Source organism: Carlito syrichta, unplaced genomic scaffold, assembly GCF_000164805.1.
Source record: "Carlito syrichta isolate Samal-C Ts95f unplaced genomic scaffold, Tarsius_syrichta-2.0.1 Scaffold314149, whole genome shotgun sequence".
Classification (NCBI taxonomy): Eukaryota; Metazoa; Chordata; class Mammalia; order Primates; family Tarsiidae; genus Carlito; species Carlito syrichta.
The window spans coordinates 127,466-138,089 of record NW_007258245.1 but is presented as its reverse complement, the minus strand read 5'-3'; the positions used below and the strand labels follow the sequence as shown (position 1 = coordinate 138,089).

The following is a 10,624-nucleotide window of genomic DNA, read 5'->3' as shown; positions in this document are numbered from 1 at the left end:
CCCCCCCCCCCCCCCCCCCCCCCCCATTGCCTTCCCTGCAGGCTCTGATCTGCCTGGCTCATCTGCATCTTTGCTCCCATACTCCTGGCACTCTCGCATGGACTGGTGCAGCAGCCCTAGGGTGTATCTACTCCACAGAGACAGACGCGAAAGGCCCCGGGACATTCCAGAACCAGGATTCAAGCAGGAGGCAGTGGGGTTGATAGTGTTCTCAGCTAGGGCACTGGAAGTCAATGGAGCCAAGATTGTCTCTGCAAAGCTATTGTGTGGTGTGTGTGATACCTCATCTATCACGCACATCACCTGTCACCCACGGAGGCCTGGGCATTGCTAGAACGGTGAAGGTGGGAGAATGCTAAAAGGGGAAGCAGAACAGGGCTTGGCAGGGGAGGCAGGGGCTGGAGTGAGCAACATAGGGTAGGGTCATCTGGAGGCAGAGGGTTCAGGCCACCTCAGGGAGGGCGGCAGGACCCGTGGCATGTCGGGTCCATTTGGGGGCTAAGTCAGGGCAGCCTATAACTCACAACATCTTCTTCCAATGCTGTGGAGTTTACCAAGCTCCAGCCAGACCTGGAGGTCCTTCAGCTGCTTCATCCCCTCTGGGTGGCCTTTCAACAGCCAGTGGCCTATGAGCTGTGTTGGGAGAGACAGAAGTACAAAGAAGGACTAGACCATGGTCACTTGTTCCAGTGCCACAGAAACTCTTCCTATGCCTGGGCATTGCTAGTACGATGAAGGGGACATTCCTCAGTGTCTGCTCAAATCTGGCTGCCTCAGCCAGACCCACTGCCCTGTTTAGGGTGCTCTCCCCCATCCCTCCAAATTCTCCTTCAACCTCTGCCTCCCGGGTCTAGGTTTCCCTCAGCATCACACCAGATATTAGTGATGTCTTCAGGCTCAGTGTCTGAGTGAGTAAATGCCTACTGAAAAGGAATTTTCTTCTTCCCTGAAAATTTCTGGACTCTTTCAACTTCAAAAATAATGTTGTGTTTGAATGGAGAGTGTGTATAAGTGTGTGTGATGTGTGTATGTGTGGTGAGTCTGCGAGTGTATGTGGTGTGTGCTATGTGTATCTGGTATGGTGTGTGTATCAGTATATGTGTGTGTAGTGTGTGTGGTGTGTCGTGTGTGGTGTTTGTATGTAAGGTGTTGTGTGTGCTGTATGTGTAGTGTGTGTGATATAGGGTATGTGGTATGTGTGGTGTGTAATGTGTGTGTGTGAATGTGTGTAGTGTGTACATGTTGTATGTGAGTGTGGTGTGTCTATGTGAATGTGGTATGTGGTGTGTGTGAGTGTATATGTGTGGTGTGTGTGTGACTGTGGTGTGAGTATGGTGTGTGGGTGAGAGAGAGAGAAGGGGGTTAAATTTCAGAGTGCAAAGGACACATTATAAAAGGTAACATGTCCCTGGATGGATCTGGCTTTGTGGTGATGACCAGGGTTTTTTCTTCCTGCCCCACTTGTGTCTGGGATATGGGAGTACTACTGGGCCCTTTTGGTTTGGGGCAGCCCTGGTCTCCCCCTCCTCCTCTCGCATTTCTCTGGGGGAAGAGGAAAGTACTCAGAGGTTGATGATCGGGAAAGAGAGAACTTGGAGTGGTCCTTCCTCCTCTTTCTGTGATGAGCTGAGAGCAGGGCACAGCTTGGCATGGCTCCTACCTGGGGCAGGTTTTGCCCATGTGTCCTGCTACAGAAGTGTCCACCTCCAGTGAGGTTCATATACTACATCTGGACTCCAAGTTAGGAAGGTCTTCAGTGCTTGCTTATCAGCTGTCTCCTCCATTTCCCTTTCCTCAGATGTGAGCACCCTGCAGAGTATAAACTTGATCTACCTGTCATGTGCTAAGTTTAGAAGGGGCAGGAGGCCAGAATATTTGTGGGTGTGAGCCAAGATGCCCCCAAATCTGGTGCCCTCGGTCTTGGTTCCTAAGAAATTACATCCAGAAAACAACACAGCACTAACTGCTGTGGCTTCTGGCATGGGTAAGGCAGGGGACAGAGGGTTTGTGATGCTTGGCTGGCCAAGCCACCAGACATGTAGTCTGTTTATTCTATCAGGCCACGGTGGCTAAGCTGACCTTGTTCATAGGCAGACAGCTGCCTTTATAAAGCATGATTTCACCTTTAGGGAGCTAGGGATCTGGCGGAGATTCCTGGACTTGGCATTGGGGAGGAGTGTGTAGCCATTGCTTAGGTGTATATTGGGTCAGACCAGCATCCCAGCCTTGTGCTACTGGGCATTGGCAGCCTTGGTTGGGAGATGGAGCATGAATCCAAGTGTAGAGAAGTCTTTCAGGATTGTTTGGCCCAGGTCATCAAAACAGAATTTGCTCCTTTTAAGGGTGAGGCAGCTGGGTTTGGGGTGTGGGTAGGGAACTACTGAGAAGCCAGGTGTGTGCTGTTGGTGCGGGCCTGGTAGGGGCAGAGTCAGCTCCTTCAGGCTCCATTTTGCTTGTGGGTCCCTGTGGAGGGTCTTGCCCTGAATTCAGGAAGTTTCACAGGTTTCACTCTCAAGTCCATAGCTTGGTGCCCAGTTGGCTTAAAATAGACACAGGAGAAAGCATCCCTAGAAATCAGGTCCTTACGCATTAGAAATTCCATAGCAAGGATAATAAAAGCAACCAGAGAGACAGGAGGCAAAAGGGCTGCCCAAGAGAGTGTGGGCACTATGTTGTTACACAGAGACCCTGCTCAATTCCAGAAGTGCTAAGAGGATGTGGCACTTGAGAGCTTTGGAAGTTGGTGTGCTTCCTCTGATTGGTAGAAGGCACACTCTCAGAATGGACAATGTTGCTCAGAGAGTTCTTCCCCCAAGGGTTGTGGAGGTGGGCAACTGGCATTCACAGGCTGGCATTATCTGAAAGCGAAGCCGAGAAGAGTGTCTCCATCAACCTTCCTTCTCTCCGATCCAAGTCTGTGGAGACTTTGGAAACGCTAAGTACTGGATTCTGAAAACATAATTTTGCCTGGGATAATTGCTCTAGGGATGAAAGTTTGGCTTGCTTTCTAAGTCTGGTGGGTTTTAGGCCAGGGCTGTATTATATTGTCTGCCCACTAACACTTGGGAGTCTTTACACATTAAGCTAAGGAGACACTCCAACGAGCTAATGCCACATCTGAGTGAGACACAGCCACAGGCTCCAGTCAGTGACTGATGGAGACCCATTTCTACCCTGGCATCAAGAAGCAGCCAGCTGAGAATTAGCAGAAACAGACATTGGAGATGATGAATTTGTAAATGTTTATTAACGTGGGCAAAGGGATTCTGATCCCTTTGGTCTTTAGTGACTTTGAACTTTTAGTTGCAAGGAGATTTAATTTTAGAATTTAATTCTTCCCTTAGGATGTGCATAATTGTGGAGGGTTTATATTCATATGTGATGAATATAAACATATATTATGTTTTGGGCATTTGTTATGGATTATTACTATAATTCTCTGCTTCACATTTTATTATCAAAATATCTGCATATTACCATTACTTTTATTGCAGAACCACTGATGGGTTGTGTTGGATAACACAGCAAGACATAGTTTGGGATGATATATTAGCTATCCATGGCTCAGCAACACATCACCTCACAATTTAGCAGCTTAAACAATAAGCCTTTGTTATCTCACATTTTTTTGTGAATCAGAAAGCCAGATGTGGCTTGACTAAAGATCCTCTGGCTTAAGATCCCTGATGAAATAGAAGTTAAGCTTCCTATTGTGGCTGCAGTCTTATCTGAAGGCCTTGCTTACTGGGTTGCTTCCCCTTCCATGAGCTGGGCTGAACCTTGTGACTTGATGCCAACCACTAGAATGTGGCAAAAGTGATAAGATGTCACTTCTGATGTTCAGTTACAAAAAGACCATGTTTTCCATCTTGGGAATTTTCTATTGTTCTTTTGCTTGCTCACTCTGAGTTGCCATGACCTGAGCCATCCCCCAGAGAAGTTCATTGTAGCAGATCAAATCACCCAACACATATCAGCTTAAAACAACATTAATTATTTACTCTCTCATTTACTCTCTGTTGGTTCATGTTAGCCAGAAATTCTGGAAGAGATTGACTGAAATCTCTCAAGGAGTTGCAGTCATGTGATTGTTGAGGCTGCTGTCATCTGATGGCTCAAGATGGTGCTGTCATATGGAAGGGGCTCTCATGCACCTCTAGAACATAAACTGGGCATCCAGGAACTCTGCTATAGTTCCTGGAGCCTAGGGCAGAGCAGAAAGGGTCTCTCCCTATGGAGTTTATTTTTTCATGGACAAGATATCAGGTAACCCTAAAGAATGCAATAGCGCCGGGCTCGGTGGCTCAGCCTGTAATCCCGTGCCTTTGGGAGGCTGAGGTGAGTGGATTGCCTGAGCCCGTGGGTTCAAGACCCGCCTGGGCAGCGAGACCTCATCTCTGCAATAAATCAAAAAATCAGCCAGGCATGGTAGCACATGCCTGTAATTCCGGCTACTCGGAAGGCTGAGGTGGAAGGATCGCCAGAGCCCAGCAGGTTGAGGCTGCGATGACTGGGAGCGGCCACTGCACTCCAGTCTGGGTGACAGAGTGAGACTCCAACTCAAAAAAAAAAAAAAAAAAAGAATGCAATAGCATCCTAAAGGAGTGAAGTGGAAGACTGATTTCATCACACAAGTGTGTGGATGTGTGTTAATGCATGTATGTGTGTATATGTACATGCATATGTGTGTATATGTACATGCATGTGTGTGCATAAGTGGGTATATGTGCGCATTTGTGTGTGGATACATATGTGTGTATATGAGGGGAGATCACAGAAAGCTGTTTTGAGGATGTGTAAGCCAAAATCTCAACATGATTAGCCACAGGGAAAATGGGTGAAAGAGTATTCCAGAAGTGAGCAAGTGTGCACAGGAGAGAACAATTAGTTTAGATTTTGCAGGGGTAAGCTGAGGATGACTCCCTTGGAGCTTGGCTGGAGGTGTTGGATAGAAGGGAAGCAGGAACATCTGTGGAGTCTTTGCATTTCAGTGACCAGATTCCAGCAACTGTGACAAAGTTCTATGCATTCTAAGCCAGAAAAGGACCAACTGGTGAGCAGCAAACAGACAGATGGCACCTTAGTCCAGACGTGTTGGTGAAGGAGTGTGAGAACTGTGGCTGCATTGGGGACAGCTGGGAAGGAGCTGACGAGACAAGAGGCTATGCTTAGGGAGGTCCTATTGCAATTTGTGTTTGCACCAGATTTCTGTTTGTATGAAGTGAAGGTAATCGTGGGAGTAGATGAGTAGAGAAAAAATCCAAGTAGTCACGATCTGGACACAGTTATGCCAGTAGGGTCTGAATCTGCTGAAATGAGGGTGAGAGTTGGTGTGGGAAGGAGGCCGCCTCCGGGGGTGAGAGGATTTACTGGAAAGAAGAAGAGAGGGCAGGCCCAGGAGACCCTGAGCCTCTCTTCAGATGACTATTTCCAAGGCTAATTCTCAGCCCAAGTAGATGTTCAGCCTTGAATGGCTTGAAAGAAGCAAAACAGAGATTTTCTCTAATTTAATAATGACAGGAGAAAGAAAAGTTCTGATTTTGACTCAAGAGTGTCCCTAGCAGTGTTCCTGTGAGCATAAATGAATGCTACAGTGGAGTACTGCAGATCCTTAGCATGCTCTGCCTTCCCTGCATACTTTATTCAGAGTTGTCTTTTCATTTAAATCACAGTCTAAATACAAAAACCTGGCTTTGCAAGTAGAGGTACAGTAGTCCCCTCTCATCCATGCTTTCACTTTCTGGGTTTTTAGTTACCCATGGTCAACAGTAGCCCCAAAATAGATGAATACAGCACCATAAGATAAATTAAACTTTATCATAGGTGTATATGTGTAGGGCAAAACATAGTACATATAGGATTTGTTACTTCTGTAGTCACAGATCCATTGATGATCTTGGAATTTATCCCTGGAGATAAGTGGATATTACTGTATTAGAGAGGCCATTATCTGCTTTACAAAAAGATTTGCAGTTAAGGTTTCTAAAACAGATGTTGTTTCTGCAGCATTTACCCAGCTTTAGTTTACAGAAAATTAAATGTACAAGCTCTGTTAGCACCATGGGCAGCCCTGTTCTTGGGTACCACCAGCTAAGTATCTTTGACCTTGGATGAGCTAGAGCCAATTCCCCTTCAAAAGCTCTACCTGGACTGGTCACTCATTTCTGACTAATTCTTATGATCCTCCATCCACTTGGACTTCTACCCAAGGAGAAATCTGTTTTGAAAAAATCTCTGGGAAGGGGTGGGACTTCTGCACAGACTGAGGCTTCTGTCACCATGGTTTCTCGTGGGGTTGTGGGCATTTTCTTCCTCTCAGCTCTCCCTCTCTTGTGTCTGGAGCTCAGGCATGGGATCCTGGATCTAGGAATTAAAGATATCCTGTTGTTGTGTGGCCAGATTTTCTTACTGCTTGCTCTTCTTACTTTATTTCTGTGACTACCTCATGGCTTAACTCATTTAAATCTTCCCAAGTTTATCTAAAAGAAGAAGAAGAGCAGAATGAGAAAAAGCAAAAACTGGTGAGAGAAAAACAACAGAGGCCCAGGGTGAAAAGGTCAGCAGATACATAGAGAACGTTTTGAAACCTCTCCAGGAAATGAAATTGAGAAAACTGGAAGAACGCTTTTATCAAATGACTGGTGAAACCTGGAAGTTAAGCAGTGGTCACAAACTCAGGGGAGATGAAGGTGCAAGTCAGACATCTTTTGAAGCCTCAAACAGAGAAGCAGTAAAGAGTGAGAACTTACCCAAATCTCTAACTGAAGTTCTACCACCTGCTGAACAACCCATGTGAAAGGAAGTTCTTGATTTACCTGAAGAACCTCCTGAAACAGCTGAAGAAATAGTTACAGTTGCTCTGCGTTGTCCAAGTGGGCGAGTCTTGAGAAGAAGGTTTTTTAAGTCTTGCAGTTCACAGGTCTTACATGACTGGATGGTGAGCACTGGGAACCACACATCCCTCTATAAGCTTTCTACTTCCTTTTCCAGAAGGCCTCTGGAAGTGGAGGGAGGCCAGTCACTGCGGATACTGTACTCATCATGGAAAAGAAAGAGCAGGACAACTAAAAGAGGAGTGAGGGCATAAAGCCAGCCAGTTATGCTATGACCTTACAGGACAATAAAGGCTTCCCATAAAAAAAAAAAAAATCGCTGGCAGGTGCGGTTATAGTGCCAAATCTAATCTCTCTGCTCAAAGACAGTGTTCTATTATTTTAAATCCAACATTGGTCATCCCACAGAATCATGACCAAAAGTTTCTGTAAAATTACATAATAGCTAAATCCTGAAGAGGAAGCCCAAGCTATTTTATCTGTAGAAAGAAAAGGGATGAGCCCTATCAAGAAAGGAATAGTCACCTGCAAGGAAACTGAGAACTCAGCTATGTTTGTGGATAAGGAGATGAGAATTGACTCTCAGGGGAGCATCTGATGAGAGTCTGTCTTGGTTTTCAGGGCAGGTAAAGGTCAAGGCCAGGGCTGGGTTTGTTTAAAAAAGAGAGTCATACTCAAGATAGCATCAAACCCCCTGAAGGGCCTGTTCCTTCTTTCAAATGGCATGCTTTTCAACATTAACTTTCTTAAACATGTACTGCTTCTCCTACCCCAAGTCTTTGTTTCCTTGCAGAATGTGACATTTGTGAGTTAGTGAAGGGTGGTATAGTCATGTTCTGTGACTGCTGTAAAAAAAAATAGCCACAAACATGAAGTAGAGGGTGCTTAAAACAGCAGACATTCATTCTGGCTCTGGAGGCCAGAAATGTGAAATCAAGGTGTTGGCAAGATTTTGTTCCTTTCTGAGGCTCCAGGGCTGGGAGGGGGGAGCGGGAGTCCTTCCTTTTCTCTTCCATATTCTTGTAGTTTCTGGCATTTCTTGGCTTATGGTTGCATCATCCCAATCTTGCCTCCATCTCCACATAGACATCTCCTTTCTGTATCTTCTCCACTTCTGTCTATTTCCCTCCTCTGTGTGTCTCATAAGTTCACTTGTCACTGAATTTAGGGTATATTTGAATAAACCAGAATTATCTCATCTTGATATCCTTAACCCAATTACATCTTCAAAAGCCCCCTTTTCAAACAAGATACACAGTTTACAGAGGTTATTTTATGGATATGTATTTTTGAAGGTCACTTTCAACCCTCTACAGATGGTAACTATCATGGACTGAACTGTGTATCCCAGAATTTCATCTGTTAAAATTCCTACCCTCATTACCTCGGAATGTGACTATATTTAGAAAGAAGATCTTTAAAGAAATAACTAACTTAAAATGAGGCCATGAAGGTGGAACTTTAATAGAATAAGATTAGTGTCCTTATAAAAAGAGGAAGAGACACCAAGGGTATGCATATACACAGAGAAATGCCGTGTGAAGACACAGTGAGAAGACAGTCATCTATAGGCCATAGCAAAGGCCTCAGGATGCCAACCTTGCTGACACCTTGATCTTGGACTTCCAGTCTCCCCAACAGTGAGAAAATAGTCTTTGTTTGTCTGTCATCTAGTCTGTGGTATTTTAAAATAGTGCCAGCACACACATACTGAGACCTAGACTTTTTTTTTCAGGCACCTTTCATTAAAATGTAGTTTGGGGAGGAAGCCCAGACTATGAGGTCAGGCAGAATTGGGTGTGGAGGGTCCCAAATCTGCCACTTAATTTTGGGAAAGTTGCTTTATTAATTCAAGTGTCAGTGGTCTCATCTGAATGAAGGAGACACTAGTACCCACCCTAGAGCCTTATTACAAAGTCATCATGAAAATTTCATTAATGCCTGACACCTGGAACGAACTCAACAACTGGTAACTACTGTTATGGATATTTCCAGAACAAAAAATTTTCTCATCTAGCTACATCTCATTTATAGCTGTTTCCTAGATGAGAAAACTTAGGTTCAGGAGTGTGAGGTCACTTACTCAAGGTCAAATACTTGATAAGAAACAGGCAGGGATCATCATCTCTATTTAGTCCCTGGTATCTGATTCTTACATTTAAATTTTATTTCCCAGATATTGATCTCAATGACCCAGAGTCCACTATTCCCCTTGAGCATTCCCCAAGGGGGTAATAAAATGAACAAAGATAACAGTAAGCTAAAAGTGGAGTTTATTCATGAAGTAAGACTTGAATACTTTAGAAAATACAAACAATTTTCAAGGAAGAGAAAAATGATAATTTGCTTGCCACTTAGAACAAATAATAACTAGTCCTTCTGATACCCCCTCCAGGGATTTCTATCATTTTTTTATGCAAAGAGAAGATATTCTGTAAATGAAAAACAGCAATTGCTTTTCCAGGTTTCAGGAGTTTGCCAGTCTCCTCCCTGACACTTTGGTGGGGTGATTGGGTGCTCTGCTGTGCCCCCGCAGCCTCAATGCCCACATTCCTGGAGACTCTCCTGCTAACCCATGTGCCTAAGGGGGCAGGGACCATGTGACCTTACCCCTGTGGTGTTCCTAGCCCCCAGCCTGGCAAACAGGAAGATGCTTAATAATGTCATATTTGAACTTGACATTTTCCAAGTGAAGTCCAATGGAGTAGAGCAGGAGCAGTGGAGATATGTAGGGTATTAGCAAGCACATGTGCGGGCTCAGGCCTGTGGGCACTGCAGACAGCAAGCTGGGTGCTAAGCTGGTGAATGTCTCCGGATAGCCAGGATGCTGTGGTCCCCAGTGCAGCCAGGCTCAGACCGGGTTGGCTGGCATGATGGCAGCAGCTGCAGAAGTGGTAGCAGTGGCCACAGCCATGAAAGAGACAAAGGGGTCTTCATGGGAGCCGCACGGAGACTTGCAAAGGAGGTGTATGTGCCTGCCCATTCCTAGATTTTGTTTTTACAAATTAAGTAACTCTCTTGCATGAGCACAGGATGGAAATGAGGAGCACACAGGAATCAACATTGTCAGTCAATTATTTTAAAAAATATAGCCGGGCTCGGTGGCTCAGCCTGTAATCCCGTGCCTTTGGGGGGCTGAGGTGAGTGGATTGCCTGAGCCCGCCGGTTCAAGACTCGCCTGGGCAGCGAGACCTCATCTCTACAATAAAAATAAAAAAATCAGCCGGGCGTGGTAGCACATGCCTGTAATTCCGGCTACTCGGAAGGCTCGCTGGAGCCCAGCAGGCGAGGCTGCGGTGGCCGGGAGCAGCCACTGCACTCCAGTCTGGGCAACCGAGTGAGACTTCAAATAAAAAAAATAATAATAATAATATGCACATGTACATTGCAATAAAGTATACCAGAGGGTTTGAGATCTGTCAAAGACTTTAGAATCGCCAGTTTCGAAAACGGTTGCAGCATTGCAAAGCAAATATAGACTTGGAAATAGAAATTGTGTTTAAAAATCATTTTTTGAATATGATGGACAAGAATACTATTTTTGTAGGAAGCTTCAGATGACCCAATTATTAATGAGGAAAACATTTTTATAATTAATTAATTTTTTCTCATTGCTGAAGATATAGAATTATAATTCAGAAACAGACATTTGAATTATAAACAGAACATGAAACCACTTTTGATTTCTTGTGTAACTCCACAACTTACAGGAAGAAACACTGAATTGCTACTATGTAAGTTTACTCTTGAAATTAATTTTAGAATTACAAAACGGATTTGTATGAAGAGTT

The 10,624-nt window shown here is 44.7% G+C and overlaps 1 pseudogene; it reads left to right on the top strand.

Annotated features, from left to right (window-relative positions):
• The first annotated feature begins 6,279 nt into the window (after positions 1 to 6,279).
• On the top strand, positions 6,280 to 7,068 carry LOC103273735 (annotated as a pseudogene).
• The last annotated feature ends 3,556 nt before the right edge of the window (positions 7,069 to 10,624 follow it).